An 18,056-nucleotide genomic window follows, 5' to 3' on the forward strand; every position below is an offset into this window, starting at 1 on the left:
GTATAGAGTTTTCACTTTCTCACTGTCTCTATTTTGACGATAGTCTGACTGAAAACTGTCACTTAATAGTCAGTGAAGTGAAGTAGTCAATTATTTTCTTTATATTGAGACGCTTAATGAGAGCTATAATCTCTTCAGTATATATGTTTCTAAGTAGCTGAGTCAAGTTTAATAATGTTAATGAGTAAGATTATATAATTGTTTAATTACCTGGAGTGTCAATGATTTTTGCCATATTATTATTTAATATTGTGAGTAAATAAAGTGTATTATTACCTTTAACTTCTAAAACCTTCCTCTTCTTGTATTATATATTGTGTATGTGTGTATGTACATACACGAAGGTGTATACAGTTGTATATTTTGTTCGTGTATTCATTCTCTGTAGAATGCTGAATAGTCTTGGAGCACGGATGTTGATACAGCTTTCTCGTATTGTCCCCACGGCGCTCCTATTGTTCACCGAGATCATTTTACATCTAAGAAAATAGGGAAATAAGAATGATGGAACACTGCATCAGGCCTACTGGCCTATGCTTGGCTAGTCAGTTTCAACTGGAGCTCTTCCCATACACATTTTTGAGGCTTGAGACGTGGTTTAAATTGTTGAGGCTGGACGTGACTGCCCACAGGTCCGTTGATGGGTTCCGCTGCTCCATATTGGTAAAAATAACGTGAAAGGGAGAGAGAGAGAGAGAGAGAGAGAGAGAGAGAGAGAGAGAGAGAGAGAGAGAGAGAGAGAGAGAGAGAGAGAGAGAGAGAGAGAGAGAGATAGGAAGAGAGAGAGACAGAGAGAGAGAGAGAGAGAGAGAGAGAGAGAGAGGGAGAGAGAGAGAGAGAGAGAGAGAGAGAGAGAGAGAGAGAGAGAGAGAGAGATGCTGTATATCTCACAGTTGAACATTCAACTGATACGTGAAAATGGGTATAAAAACTGAAGGATTATTCAGAATTGGTTCAAAACGTTTCGGACCTTGATCATGAGGGTTCTAGCGCCGAAACGTTTTCTAATATGTCTTAGTGGTTGCTTATGTGTCTTTATAAATAATTTATGGGTAACAATTACCATTGTTTATACCTCAGAGTCAGTACCATTTATCTTACTCCAGTACACTGTTGTTATTACAGTGTGTTGGTGTGGGGCTGCTACCTCCAGTACCCTCCATGTGTATATTATCATGTACCTCTCTCTCTCTCTCTCTCTCTCTCTCTCTCTCTCTCTCTTGTCTTGAACGGAGCTGTCAACACTGAGCAGTACTCTAAGAGAGAGCACAAGTGATGTGTATAGTGTTACCATTAATCTTCTCTCATTTAATAAGTTCTTATTATCCACCTTGATATTTGCTTGACACGACATTTCCACTTATTGTTTTATGCAAAAGAAATGTCAGCTGACAATTATTGCACCAAGGTCTTTCACTGTTTCGTGATCCTCCTCCTACTGCGTTTTGTATACAATGTTCCTTCTGAGTTCGTCAGTCTTGACACATCAAAATAATTACAATTTGTCACCGTTCAACATTATGTTACTCTCCATTACCCACTGGATGACTTATATTCTCCTAAAAGTCTTCCCTGTCTTGTACCGAAGTGACAGTCATGATTATTTTGGTATCATCCAAAAATAATAATACCGGTGGCCCGTGGCTTGGTGGTAAACGTTCTCGCCTCACGTGGTGAGGGTCCGGGTTCGATTCCCAGTTGTCTATGTTCACCCATCAGTAAAAAATGGTGTGGGTCGCATCCCGGGACAAAACTGACCTAATCCGGGGGAAATGTTCAGCATAACAAGGGACTTTCTATATAGTAGTATGTCACTGATGTCAGCTATGGTCTGTATACCTTGTATATGTACTGGTAGAAGTCTGATACGTGTATGAGACGCAGTAAAGGCGTCAATATAGTGTTTAACAGACTAACACAGTGTTTTCCCGTCTTGTCAGACTTATAATAAACTTGGGGAAGACCGGCGACGGAGCACACGGTGACATAATCAACGAAACTGAATTAATGTGGAGTCAATAAAGGAAAAAAATAGCTGATAATAACTGATATAAAAGACAGAGAGGCAGGTGGGCCAGTCTGGGAGAGTATAAATTGTGGGTTGGTGGAGGTCCCCCTCACACTGACGCCGGTCGTAACACACTGACGCCGGTCGTAACACACTGACGCTGGTCGCAACACACTGACGCCTGTCGCAACACACTGACGCTGGTCGTAACACACAAGATGGACGCTCGCATTCTTCTTGTGATTGTCGTGTGAGTTGTTTTGTAATTATCGTCTTGTACTTGCAGAAGTGGAGGTGGTGGTGGAGTTTTGTTCTTCAGCCATCAGTGTAAGTGGCTCCTGACGTAGCTCTGTCAGATACTGAACTCTTTAGTGGTCAAGCTTCGGCTGGCCTCCAGCAAGAAGCTTTTCCACACCAGTTACAATCGAAGATTTACTACACGCATATTACTACTACAGAATATTTGAAGCAGAAATATCTTTAAATGGAAAAATCTGAATAGTGAACCTAATGTCTTGTCCATTTCTTGCAGGTTAATGTGTTTTGTGATGCTGCTGACGGAGGCTGCACCGTCAGCCCTGGGTGAGTCCTGGTGGTGTTGTTATACTGACACTGTAGCTGCGTTTAGTTATTGTGTTGCATCTCATAGTTGTCTTGTTAAACTCTGTTTTCATATGTTATGGGTATCAGAAACCATCGTGCCAGCAGCCAGGCCTCAGACTAGGCCTCTTAAATTAGATGAAATATTACAGCTACGAGAACTATTACGAAGAAAAGGAAACTAATGATAGGTCTTAGTTATATGACGACCCACAGCTGCAGCTTTTGGTCATCTGACCGAGGTCTTACCTGAAGAGGGTATCGGGGGCCAACGCCCCTGTGGCCCGGTCTGAGACCAGGGCTCGTGGTGCATCAGGGTCTGATCAATCAGGCTGTTACTGCTGGCCGCACACAAACTGATGTACGAATCAGCCCAGCTGGTCAGGTACTGCCTTAGGTGTCTGTCCAGTGCCTTCTTGAAGACAACCAGGGGTCTATTGGTAATCTCCTTTATGTATGCTGGGAGGCAGTTGAACAGCCTTGGCCCCCTGCCACTTACTATGTTGTCTCTCGGTGTACTCGTGGCGCCCCTGCTTTTCATTGGGGAAATGTTACATCTCCTGCCCAGTCACTTGCTTTCACAGGGAGTGATTTTCGTGTGCACGTTTCGTACTAATCCCTCTAGGATTTTCCAAGTGTATATTATCATGTATCTTTCTCGCCTGCATTCCAGGGAGTACAAATAAAGTGATTTTAACCGTTCCCATAATTTAGGTGCTTTACCGCACTTATGTGTACCGTGAAAGTTCTTTGTACATTCTCCTGGTTAGCAAATTCGCCAGCCTTGAAGCGGGCAATTAGTGTACAACATTATACCAACCTAGAGAGAATAAGCGATTTGAAGAGAATCATCATGAGCTTGGTGTTCCTAGTTTTGAAGGTTCTCATTATCCATCCTATCATTTTACCTAGCAGTTGAGGCAGTGCTTCTTTCTCTACGTGTTCTAAAGCAATTCAATAAATGTAAGATGTTTATTACAATAATAATAATAATAATAATAATAATAATAATAATAATAATAATAATAATAATAATAATAATAATAATAATCTTTATTTCTACAAATACATGATACAACTTGTAGAGTAGTAAATAATGTAAATAAATATTTTAAGATGTGATTCATTATAACCTAAATTTTGTTAACTTTAATATATATATATATATATATATATATATATATATATATATATATATATATATATATATATATATATATATATATATATATATATATATATATATATATATATATATATATATATATATATATATGTACAACACTGTTGTGTGTGTTTCAGGTCGAAGGTTCCGTGGTTGTGTCTGCTTCACATATCCGTGTAAATGTGGTTTTCCTTACATAGGGAAGTAGTTGTGAGAGTGTTGTGTCAGTGAAGATGCAGCATCACGCAGATAATTTACATCTCGTGATGCTCAAGACACAACGATGATGACCAAACATTGTTCTCAGAGTCAGACATTCCTCTGGATGTATTGCATTAATAAATTGATCTTCTAACTTGTGTATGATTACCTTACCTCTTGGTGTATGATTACTTGACCTGTTGGCGTATGATTACCTTATCTGTTGGTGTATGATTACGTTACCTGTTGGTGTATGATTACCTTACCTGTTGGTGTATGATTACTTGACCTGTTGGTGTATGATTACCTTATCTGTTGGTGTATAATTACTTGACCTGTTGGGGTATGATTACCTTATCTGTTGGTGTATGATTACCTTACCTGTTGGCGTATGATTACCTTATCTGTTGGTGTATGATTACCTTACCTGTTGGTGTATGATTACCTTACCTGTTGGTGTATGATTACTTGACCTGTTGGTGTATGATTACCTTATCTGTTGGTGTATAATTACTTGACCTGTTGGGGTATGATTACCTTATCTGTTGGTGTATGATTACTTGACCTGTTGGTGTATGATTACTTTATCTGTTGGTGTATGATTACTTGACCTGTTGGCGTATGATTACCTTATCTGTTGGTGTATGATTAACTTACCTGTTTGTGTATGATTACTTTACCTGTTAGTGTATGATTACTTTACCTGTTTGTGTATGATTACTTTACCTGTTAGTGTATGATTACTTTACCTGTTTGTGTATGATTAACTTACCTGTTTGTGTATGATTACTTTACCTGTTAGTGTATGATTACTTTACCTGTTGGTGTATGATTAAGGACATATCTTTTATCTAAAGTAATATTATCCTACTTAATTTACACTATGTATGATAATTGTAATTATGTGTACCTGTATCTAAATACACGTACTTACTTACCATTATAAAACACTTGTAGATGGTAAAACTGGTTAATTAACAAGAACTTATTTAAAATTAAGTCCTTTCTAAAATTTTCTCTTATACGTTTAAAGATATATTTTTTTTCATTAATGTTAATGTAAAAATTTATAATTTTGCACCAAAAGAATCTTAGTAAACTTACCTAACCTTATTATAACAAGAGTAATTTATTTTAGCCTAACCCAACTAAATATATTTTAAATACGTTTACAATAATTAATAATAAAAAAAAACACAATGAAATATATATTTTTCGTTAGATTCACAATGATTTTTTTGCGAAATTATTGCATACACAAATTTTCACTTGCCTTATTCGGCAAGATGAACGTTGCTATTTAAGCCAAGATCGCAAGTTCTACATGTTCGGCAACCTCTTTTGACAACCCAACAACCGACGAATATGACGCACACCCGAGATCAACCTTTAAGAAGGTCCTGAACCTGTCACTAGAGGATCGGCAATGGGATCAGGCAACCCTCCCAGTGCGACTGGGAGGTATAGGGGTGCGTAAAGCAACGCATGTTGCTTAGCCTGCTTTTCTGTCTTCGTGTTTGGCTTCTAGTGCATTAGTCGAGAAGATTATTCCCGAACGCTTGAGAGACGTGGTAGGAGCTCAAGACTCCAGGTTTACTGAAGCAGCGATTCGGTGGGACACCCTTACAGATTCCTCCAGTAGACCAGCTCCTCCCAAAGAACACAAACAGTCACACTGGGACAAACCGATCATGGAAAAAATCGCCAACATAATGCTCTCCAACGCCTCAGGAAAGGACAAAGCTCATCTCCTGGCAGTGAAGGCACCACACTCAGGAGATTTCCTGTTAGCTGTTCCCAATTCCTCCTCGGGCACTCGACTAGACCCACAGGCCATTCGGATTGGTGTTGCTCTTCGCCTAGCCGCCCCCATCCTCACCGAACATAGGTGTATTTGCGGCAGGGCGACAGCTGATCAATTCGGACTTCATGGTCTCGTGTGTCACACAGCAGAAGGGAAGTATGCCAGGCATGAGGAGGTCAATGACATCATAAGGAGAAGCCTCGCCACAGCCCGTTGCCCAGCTCAACGGGAACCCCAAGTGCAGAGGTCTGGCGGAAGTCAAAAGCGTCCTGATGGAGCCACTATGCTACCTTAGAAGGATGGAAAGCAGATTGCCTGGAACTACACCTGTGCCACCACATTGGCAGACACCTACTTGCCATACTCCGTAGTGGAGGGGGGTGGAGCTGCCAGCCACAGGGAGATCCAGAAGATCTGCAAATATGAAGACCTTTTCCCTTGCTATAACTTCGTTCCAATAGGGTCGGAGACCCAAGGACCACAGGGCGACCAGCTTCCTCTTTCAGTGACTCAGTGTTGCGATCAATAGAGGAAATGCCTGCAGCATTCTGGGCACGCGGCCCACCGCCGGGGAGCTGGACGAAGTATTCGAGATGTAGCTCTGAGTTACCTATGTTGACACATATCAAAACTTGAGTTTTAATTAAGCAGGCACACACTTAAGTCGAGAGAGGCCTGAGCTTGTTACCACCTGCAGCTCATAAGACTGCAATCCCCACGAGCCCCTTTGAGGCGGGACAGATGGCAGACCAGAGGCCTAGCTTCTCCCTACGAGCCCCGTGAGGGCGGGGACTGTGGCTAGGCCTGGGGACAGTTGGTCCCAAAGATGAGGGGGTTCTTGTACCTCCTCCCATGGGAGACTTACGTCTCGAGACACTCCCCAGATACGGGGCCAAGGCCGGGCCACCACTACTTGGAAAAGACATGGGCCGGGAGAATACCGGCGAATAAAAAAAAAAAAAAAAAAAAAAATTAGTCGAAATTTTCTCAATGATTAGTTTTAAGGGATATATACTATATATATATATCACCAATGTATGCGTAAAACTGTGTATAGTACTTATTTTATAGTCATTCTGTGACTATATAATAATTTTTAAAACCAGTGGTAGTCAGCTCAGGAAAGTTTGTTTGAGTTATAGCTGAATATACTTGGTCGAGTTCAGTTTTCTGTGAATGACTGACCAATATTGTGTTGTGTTGCAGCGGTGACTATTGCATCTACATGACTTTCAAAACGCTGTCTGGGTGCTCTTGCTCCGAGGAATGGGAGACACACTACCCTTCCTTGGATGACACCTCATTATAAATGAGGCGCTGCATGACCCATGAGTCTTTGGCGCTTCCCATATTACGAAAGAAGAAAGAGAATTCTCGGATTTGTGAGATGATACTGACTAGGTACTTACCTATATGTGGCTGCAGGGGTCAAGTCATAGCTCCTGGCCCCGCCTAGGTGTGTTGGTGATGTAGTGAATCACAACAACACATTCTCCAACACTCAAAACATCTGACACATTAGCTGACTTTAGCTGCCAACACTCTGAGTAGCTTTATCAGGTGACAAAAATATTTTACACAAAGGTTCCCTTTGAGAAAAACGTGTCCATAATAGTAATAATAATAATAATAATAATAATAATAATAATAATAATAATAATAATAATAATAATAATAATAATAATAATAATAATAATAATAATAATAATCTTTATTTCTACAAGTACATGTACAAGGTATACAGACCATAGCTGACAACACTATATAGAAAGTCCCTTGTTATCCTGAGCATTTCCAACAAATTAGGTCAGTTTTGTCCCAGGATGTGACCCACACCAGTCCACTAACACCCAGGATGTGACCCACACCAGTCCACTAACACCCAGGATGTGACCCACACCAGTCCACTAACACCCAGGATGTGACCCACACCAGTCCACTAACACCCAGGATGTGACCCACACCAGTCCACTAACACCCAGGATGTCACCCCCACCAGACCCCTAACACCCAGGATGTGACCCACACCAGTCCACTAACACCCAGGATGTGACCCACACCAGTCCACTAACACCCAGGATGTGACCCACACCAGTCCACTAACACCCAGAATGTGACCCGCACCAGTCCACTAACACCCAGGATGTGACCCGCACCAGTCCACTAACACCCAGGATGTGACCCACACCAGTCCACTAACACCCAGGATGCGACCCACACCAGTCCACTAACACCCAGGATGCGACCCACACCAGTCCACTAACACCCAGGATGTGACCCACACCAGTCCACTAACACCCAGGATGCGACCCACACCAGTCCACTAACACCCAGGATGCGACACACACCAGTCCACTAACACCCAGGATGCGACCCACACCAGTCCACTAACACCCAGGATGCGACCCACACCAGTCCACTAACACCCAGGATGCGACCCACACCAGTCCACTAACACCCAGGATGTGACCCACACCAGTCCACTAACACCCAGGATGTGACCCACACCATCCACTAACACCCAGGATGCAACCCACACCAGTCCACTAACACCCAGGATGCGACCCACACCAGTCCACTAACACCCAGGATGCGACCCACACCAGTCCACTAACACCCAGGATGTGACCCACACCAGTCCACTAACACCCAGGATGTGACCCACACAAGTCCACTAACACACAGGATGTGACCCACACCAGTCCACTAACACCCAGGATGTGACCCACACCAGTCCACTAACACCCAGGATGCGACCCACACCAGTCCACTAACACCCAGGATGCGACCCACACCAGTCCACTAGCACCCAGGATGCCACCCACACCAGTCCACTAGCACCCAGGATGCCACCCACACCAGTCCACTAGCACCCAGGATGTGACCCACACCAGTCCACTAGCACCCAGGATGTGACCCACACCAGTCCACTAGCACCCAGGATGCGACCCACACCAGTCCACTAACACCCAGGATGTGACCCACACCAGTCCACTAACACCCAGGATGTGACCCACACCAGTCCACTAACACCCAGGATGTGACCCACACCAGTCCACTAACACCCAGGATGTGACCCACACCAGTCCACTAACACCCAGGATGCGACCCACACCAGTCCACTAACACCCAGGATGCGACCCACACCAGTCCACTAACACCCAGGATGTGACCCACACCAGTCCACTAACACCCAGGATGTGACCCACACCAGTCCACTAACACCCAGGATGCGACACACACCAGTCCACTAACACCCAGGATGCGACCCACACCAGTCCACTAACACCCAGGATGCGACCCACACCAGTCCACTAACACCCAGGATGCGACCCACACCAATCCACTAACACCCAGGATGTGACCCACACCAGTCCACTAACACCCAGGATGTGACCCACACCAGTCCACTAACACCCAGGATGTGACCCACACCAGTCCACTAACACCCAGGATGCGACCCACACCAGTCCACTAACACCCAGGATGCGACCCACACCAGTCCACTAACACCCAGGATGTGACCCACACCAGTCCATTAACACCCAGGATGTGACCCACACCAGTCCACTAACACACAGGATGTGACCCACACCAGTCCACTAACACCCAGGATGTGACCCACACCAGTCCACTAACACCCAGGATGCGACCCACACCAGTCCACTAACACCCAGGATGCGACCCACACCAGTCCACTAGCACCCAGGATGCCACCCACACCAGTCCACTAGCACCCAGGATGCCACCCACACCAGTCCACTAGCACCCAGGATGTGACCCACACCAGTCCACTAGCACCGAGGATGTGACCCACACCAGTCCACTAGCACCCAGTATGCGACCCACACCAGTCCACTAGCACCCAGGATGTGACCCACACCAGTCCACTAGCACCCAGGATGCGACCCACACCAGTCCACTAGCACCCAGGATGCCACCCACATCAGTCCACTAACACCCAGGATGTGACCCACACCAGTCCACTAACACCCAGGATGTGACCCACACCAGTCCATTAACACCCAGGATGTGACCCACACCAGTCCACTAACACCCAGGATGTGACCCACACCAGTCCACTAACACCCAGGATGTGACCCACACCAGTCCACTAACACCCAGGATGTGACCCACACCAGTCCACTAACACCCAGGATGTGACCCACACCAGTCCACTAACACCCAGGATGTGACCCACACCAGTCCACTAACACCCAGGATGTGACCCACACCAGTCCACTAACACCCAGGATGTGACCCACACCAGTCCACTAACACCCAGGATGTGACCCACACCAGTCCACTAACACCCAGGATGTGACCCACACCAGTCCACTAACACCCAGGATGTGACCCACACCAGTCCACTAACACCCAGGATGTGACCCACACCAGTCCACTAACACCCAGGATGTGACCCACACCAGTCCACTAACACCCAGGATGTGACCCACACCAGTCCACTAACACCCAGGATGTGACCCACACCAGTCCACTAACACCCAGGATGTGACCCACACCAGTCCACTAACACCCAGGATGTGACCCACACCAGTCCACTAACACCCAGGATGTGACCCACACCAGTCCACTAACACCCAGGATGTGACCCACACCAGTCCACTAACACCCAGGATGTGACCCACACCAGTCCACTAACACCCAGGATGTGACCCACACAAGTCCACTAACACCCAGGATGCGACCCACACCAGTCCATTAACACATAGGATGTGACCCACACCAGTCCACTAACACGCAGGATGTGACCCACACCAGTCCACTAACACCCAGGATGCGACCCACACCAGTCCATTAACACCCAGGATGTGACCCACACCAGTCCACTAACACCCAGGATGCGACCCACACCAGTCCATTAACACCCAGGATGTGACCCACACCAGTCCACTAACACCCAGGATGTGACCCACACCTGTCCACTAACACCCAGGATGTGACCCACACCAGTCCACTAACACCCAGGATGTGACCCACACCAGTCCACTAACACCCAGGATGTGACCCACACCAGTCCACTAACACCCAGGATGTGACCCGCACCAGTCCACTAACACCCAGGATGTGACCCACACCAGTCCACTAACACCCAGGATGTGACCCACACCAGTCCACTAACACCCAGGATGTGACCCACACCAGTCGACTAACACCCAGGATGTGACCCACACCAGTCCACTAACACCCAGGATGCCACCCACACCAGTCCACTAACACCCAGGATGTGACCCATACCAGTCCACTAACACCCAGGATGTGACCCACACCAGTCCACTAACACCCAGGATGTGACCCACACCAGTCCACTAACACCCAGGATGTGACCCACACCAGTCCATTAACACCCAGGATGTGACCCACACCAGTCCACTAACACCCAGGATGTGACCCACACCAGTCCACTAACACCCAGGATGTGACCCACACCAGTCCACTAACACCCAGGATGTGACCCACACCAGTCCACTAACACCCAGGATGTGACCCACACCAGTCCACTAACACCCAGGATGTGACCCACACCAGTCCACTAACACCCAGGATGTGACCCACACCAGTCCACTAACACCCAGGATGTGAGCCACACCAGTCCACTAACACCCAGGATGTGACCCACACCAGTCCACTAACACCCAGGATGTGACCCACACCAGTCCACTAACACCCAGGATGTGACCCACACCAGTCCACTAACACCCAGGATGTGACCCACACCAGTCCATTAACACCCAGGATGTGACCCACACCAGTCCACTAACACCCAGGATGTGACCCACACCAGTCCACTAACACCCAGGATGTGACCCACACCAGTCCACTAACACCCAGGATGTGACCCACACCAGTCCACTAACACCCAGGATGTGACCCACACCAGTCCAGTAACACCCAGGATGCGACCCACACCAGTCCATTAACACCCAGGATGTGACCCACACCAGTCCACTAACACCCAGGATGTGACCCACACCAGTCCACTAACACCCAGGATGTGACCCACACCAGTCCACTAACACCCAGGATGCGACCCACACCAGTCCACTAACACCCAGGATGTGACCCACACCAGTCCATTAACACCCAGGATGTGACCCACACCAGTCCACTAACACCCAGGATGTGACCCACACCAGTCCATTAACACCCTGGATGCGACCCACACCAGTCCACTAACACCCAGGATGTGACCCACACCAGTCCATTAACACCCAGGATGTGACCCACACCAGTCCACTAACACCCAGGATGTGACCCACACCAGTCCATTAACACCCTGGATGCGACCCACACCAGTCCACTAACACCCAGGATGTGACCCACACCAGTCCATTAACACCCTGGATGTGACCCACACCAGTCCATTAACACCCAGGATGCGACCCACACCAGTCCACTAACACCCAGGATGTGACCCACACCAGTCCATTAACACCCTGGATGCGACCCACACCAGTCCATTAACACCCAGGATGTGACCCACACCAGTCCATTAACACCCAGGATGTGACCCGCACCAGTCCATTAACACCCAGGATGTGACCCGCACCAGTCCACTAACACCCAGGATGTCACCCACACCAGTCCATTAACACCCTGGATGCGACCCACACCAGTCCACTAACACCCAGGATGTGACCCACACCAGTCAACTAACACCCAGGATGTCATCCACTCCAGTCGACTAGCACCCAGGATGTCACCCACACCAGTCCACTAACACCCAGGATGTCACCCACACCAGTCATTTAACACCCAGGATGTCATCCACACCAGTCCACTAACACCCAGGATGCCACCCACACCAGTCCACTAACACCCTGGATGCGACCCACACCAGTCCACTAGCACCCAGGATGTGACCCACACCAGTCCACTAACACCCAGGATGTGACCCACACCAGTCGACTAACACCCAGGATGCGACCCACACCAGTCGACTAACACCCAGGATACGACCCACACCAGTCCACTAACACCCAGGATGTGACCCACACCAGTCAACTAACACCCAGGATGTCATCCACTCCAGTCGACTAGCACCCAGGATGTCACCCACACCAGTCCACTAACACCCAGGATGTCACCCACACCAGTTCATTAACACCCAGGATGTCATCCACACCAGTCCACTAACACCCAGGATGCCACCCACACCAGTCCACTAACACCCTGGATGCGACCCACACCAGTCGACTAGCACCCAGGATGCGACCCACACCAGTCGACTAGCACCCAGGATACCACCCTCACCAGTCGACTAACACCCAGGATGCGACCCACACCAGTCGACTAACACCCAGGATACGACCCACACCAATCCACTAACACCCAGGATGCCACCCACACCAGTCCACTAACACCCAGGATGTGACCCACACCAGTCCATTAACACCCAGGATGCCACCCTCACCAGTCCACTAACACCCAGGATGCGACCCACACCAGTCGACTAACACCTAGGATGCGACCCACACCAGTCCACTAACACCCAGGATGCGACCCACACCAGTCCACTAACACCCAGGATGCCACCCACACCAGTCCACTAACACCCTGGATGCGACCCACACCAGTCGACTAGCACCCAGGATGCTACCCACACCAGTCCACTAACACCCAGGATGTGACCCACACCAGTCCACTAACACCCAGGATGTGACCCACACCAGTCCACTAATACCCAGGATGTGACCCCCACCAGTCCACTAACACCCAGGATGCCACCCACACCAGTCCACTAACACCCAAGATGCCACCCACACCAGTCGACTAACACCCAAGATGCCACCCACACCAGTCGACTAACACCCAAGATATGACCCACACCAGTCGACTAACACCCAGGATATGACCCACACCAGTCCACTAACACCCAGGATGTGACCCACACCAGTCCACTAACACCCAGGATATGACCCACACCAGTCGACTAACACCCTGGATATGACCCACACCAGTCGACTAACACCCAGAATATGACCCACACCAGTCCACTAACACCCAGGATGTGACCCACACCAGTCCACTAACACCCAGGATGTGACCCACACCAGTCCACTAACACCCAGGATGTGACCCACACCAGTCCACTAACACCCAGGATGTGACCCACACCAGTCCACTAACACCCAGGATGTGACCCACACCAGTCCACTAACACCCAGGATGTGACCCACACCAGTCCACTAACACCCAGGATGTGACCCACACCAGTCCACTAACACCCAGGATGTGACCCACACCAGTCCACTAACACCCAGGATGTGACCCACACCAGTCCATTAACACCCAGGATGTGACCCACACCAGTCCACTAACACCCAGGATGTGACACACACCAGTCCACTAACACCCAGGATGTGACCCACACCAGTCCACTAACACCCAGGATGTGACACACACCAGTCCATTAACACCCAGGATGTGACCCACACCAGTCCACTAACACCCAGGATGTGACCCACACCAGTCCACTAACACCCAGGATGTGACCCACACCAGTCCACTAACACCCAGGATGTGACCCACACCAGTCCACTAACACCCAGGATGTGACACACACCAGTCGACTAACACCCAGGATATGACGCACACCAGTCGACTAACACCCTCCACTTACACCTGTCGAGAATGTATAAATAAAGATTAAGATAAAGTTACTGAATAATAACCGAACTAAGAAGCGAGAATAACTCAGTGGTTAGTTAGCATACTTGATCATACGTTATGTAAATATTATCAAAGATCAGTCAGCGCCAGTAGTCGGGCCGTCAGTTAAAGTCGTCAGTCGTAGTCGTCAGTCAGCCTCAGCGTCGCAGTCAGTCAGTCCGTCAGTCCCAAGTCAGTCGGGTCAAGACCCGGGGTCAGTCACAGTCAGTCGGGGTTTAGTCATCAGCAGTCCCCTTTGTCAGTCGCACCCGGGGGTCAGGCCCGCAGTCAGCGTCTTTAAGTCAGCCGTCAGTCAGTCATCAGAAAAGGCCGAGCGTCAGCCATTTAGCGCCAGTCGCAGTCAGCCTCAGCCGTCAGTCGCCAGTCAGGGTCGCAGTCGCGTGCCAGCCGTAGCGTAGCCCGTCAGCCAGTCGTCGTCAGCGCCGTGCCGCAGCCGTAGTCAGTCAGCCGTCAGCCGCGCGGCCCCCGGGCCGCGCGCGCCAGTCATTTTCGGCAGCGCCGGGGCCGCAGCGTCAGTCGGGTCGCCGTCAGTCAGTCACACCCCGCCGCCAGCGGCCGTCATTTAGCGCAGCCGGGCCGCAGTCAGTCAGGCCGGCCAGTCAGTCAGTCAGTCAGTCAGCCGCCGTCGGGCGTAGTCAGCGCCGCCAGTCAGCCGGGGTCAGACTGCAGTCGCATCAGCAGCCGTCGTCGTTCGTCAGTCAGTCAGTCAGTCATCAGCCGCGCCTCAGCTCAGTCTCAGCCGCGGGGCCGTCAGCCGGGGCCCGCCCCGGGTCAGCCGTCAGCCGTCAGTCACCGCATAGCCGGGGTCAGCGCCGCAGTCGCAGTAAATCGGGGCCGCCAGCCGTCAGTCAGTCAGCCCCCCGTCGGGTCAGCCGCCGCCAGCACAGCCGCCGTCGCCGCCAGCGCCAGGGTCGCCGGGGCCAACCGTCAGTAAACACCCGGGGCCGGCCGCCAGCCGGGGCCCCGCCCCGGCCCAGCCTCAGTCGCACCGCCGCCGTCAGTCAGCCGCCCCAGCCGAAACAGCCCCCCCAGCCGCTAAATGTCACAGCAACCAGGGTGCTCCACGTAGCCCCCCCACCCGGGGCTATGCCCGTAGTCACAGAGTCGCGGGGCGTCAGCGTCAGCCAGCGCCGTACCCCCCGGCCGCAGTCAGCCGCTCGCCGCCGTCAGCAGTCAATGGGGCCGCCAGCCGCAGCCGCCGGTCAGCCGGGGGCGCAGTCGGGTCACCGTCACCGCAGCGTCAGCCAGTCGTCAGCCGCCGCAGTCAGTCAGCGTCAGCCGCCGCCGTCGTCAACCAGTCAGCCGCGCGCAGTCCGTGGCCAACCAGGCCGTAGTAGTCGTGCCAGCGCAGCAGCGGCCGTCGGGCCCCAGCCACCCGCCGTCGGGCCGCGCGTAACCGCAATCAGCCAAGGGGCCCGGGGCCCGCCGCCGGCCCGCCAGCGCCGTCAGTGGGAAATCAGTGCGGGGGCCGGGGGCCGCAGCCGCCGCAAGCCGCGCACCCGCCGCGCCGGGGGCCAATGGGGCCGAGAGGCCGCCGCCAGCGAAAAGCCAAGGGAGTTAGGCCGGGGCCCCGTCAGCAGTCAGTCAGGGGGTCAGCGCAGCGTCAGCCGCGCCGCAGTCAATCAGCAGTCACCCGCCGCCAGCCAGCGTCAGTCAACAGCCGCGCAGCCGTCAGCGCCACGTCAGTTGTCGTTATTACTTACCAGCTGTCAGTCGTCGTCAGCCCCCCTCCGTGCGTGTTAGCCGCCACCAGCCGCCCCGTCAGAATCAGCCCCGCGCCCCAGAAACCAGCCGCCGTCCCCACAGCCGCCATTCAGTCAGCGGGGGAAAAAGGGCCGCGCCGAGGCCAGGGGCTTTTGCCGCGCCGTCGCGGCCCCGGTGTAAAGGTTGCCGCCCCCCGGGGGCCAGCTGGCCGTTAGCGCCCGCACCCGGGGCCGCCAGCGTCAGCCGCGGTAGCCGCCGTCGCCGCCGCGCCACCACCAGGCCAATCGCCCACCAGTTGCCAGCGCCGTCGGGCCGCCTCACCCGCCCCCGCCGGCCCAACTTAGCCAACGTCCCCGGGAGCGGCCGGGGCCAACAGGCCGTTATTTGCCGGGGCCGCCGCCGCCGCCCAGCCGCAGCAACCCAAGCCTCAGGGGGGAAACGCCGCGTTGGGCCGTCATCACCAGGGCCAACAGCCGCCGTCGCCCCAAACCCGCTTCAGTTAATGCCGAAGCCGGGGGTCAGTCAGGGGGCCGTCAGCGGGGCCAACGTCAGCCAACAGCCGGGGCCCGCCGCACCCGGGGCCCAGCGCGTCACCCGCCGTTAGCCGCCCCACTTCCGAAATCAGCCCCACAATCTGCGCCGTTACCAGCAGTCGCGTCGCAGCAGTCAGTCAGCCGTCACCATCGTCAATCAGTCAGTCAATCTGTCAGCAGAGCCGTCAGTCAACGCAGTCAATCTGGCCTGCCGTCAGCCCCCCCCAGTCAGCGCGGGGTAAATCAGCGCAACGTCGCCGTTAGGGGGCCAGTCAATCAGCCGCCACGGGCGTCGCGTCAGGCCAGCAGAACAGTGCACCCGGGGCCGCAGCAACGTCAGTCAGTCAGCCGTCAGTCGCCTGCCGCAGCGCCGGCAGTCAGCACAACCCGGGCCGTCGCCGTAGGGAAAAAGCCCCGCCAGCGTCATTTCATTTTGGGCAGCAGCGCCGCGCCAGCCGTCAGTCAGTCAGCCGTCAATCAGCGTCAATCTGCCGCAGTTGTCGTAAACCCCAGTCAGTCAGTCAACTTCAGCAAGCCGCCAGCAACAGCCGGGTCGTCAGCGTCAGCCGCGCAACAGTCAGCGTCAGCCGGGGCCGCCGTCAATCAGTCAGCGCAGTCAGTCCGCGTCAGTCAGTCGGACAGTCAGTCAGCCGTCAGCTTTGGGCAGTCAGTCAGTCAGGTAGCCGTCAGTCAGTCAGTCAGCAGGACAGCGCGCGTTGACAGTCAGCCGCGCGTCAGTCAGCAGTCAGCGTCAGCGTTAGACAGTCGCAGTGGGACAGTCGGCGCGTGTCAGGCAGAAGCGCGCGGTCAGTTAATCAGTGCAGTCAATCTGCCAGTCAGTTGCCGCGGGGCCCAGTGTCAGCCGTGGGGCCTGGGGGTGTCAAAGCAGTTCTCAGTCCACGTCAGCCAGCCGTCAGTGTCGCTTTAGCGTCGTCTTTGCCGTCAGGTCAGTCAGTCGTCAGCGTCTTTAAATTTTGGCAGCCAGGGGACGCACCCCCCAGCAGTCAGTCAGCAGTTAGACAGTGCAGTCAGTTAGACAGTCAGCGTCAGCGCAGTCAGTCAGTTAGACAGTCAGTCAGTCAGACAGCGCCAGTCAGTCAGCTCAGCGGACAGTCAGCCCCGGGGCGTCAGTCAGTCAATGCCGCAGTCAGTGGGGTCAGTCGTCATAATCAGTTGCCGGGCCCCTTTCTGACCTGTCTTGGGTGACCCTGGGGAATGTACACATATCCTGTGTATGACGTGGCAGTATTTACATGCACCTGTATAACCTCACATACTAACTACCTTTCCCACTAGAGCAGAGAGTTGAACTGGGGCCCCAAAAATGGCCAACTGATCCCTTTTTCA

General features: G+C 51.7%; 1 long non-coding RNA gene across 1 annotated transcript; it reads left to right on the plus strand.

Annotated features, from left to right (window-relative positions):
* The first annotated feature begins 2,076 nt into the window (after positions 1-2,076).
* LOC138853668 (uncharacterized) lies at positions 2,077-4,128 on the plus strand. The gene is made up of 3 exons (XR_011392838.1): positions 2,077-2,258; positions 2,541-2,590; positions 3,911-4,128. It is a non-coding gene; the product is annotated as an uncharacterized lncRNA (long non-coding RNA).
* The last annotated feature ends 13,928 nt before the right edge of the window (positions 4,129-18,056 follow it).

The sequence above is a fragment of the Cherax quadricarinatus genome, chromosome 37 (assembly GCF_038502225.1).
Source record: "Cherax quadricarinatus isolate ZL_2023a chromosome 37, ASM3850222v1, whole genome shotgun sequence".
Taxonomy (NCBI): Eukaryota; Metazoa; Arthropoda; class Malacostraca; order Decapoda; family Parastacidae; genus Cherax; species Cherax quadricarinatus.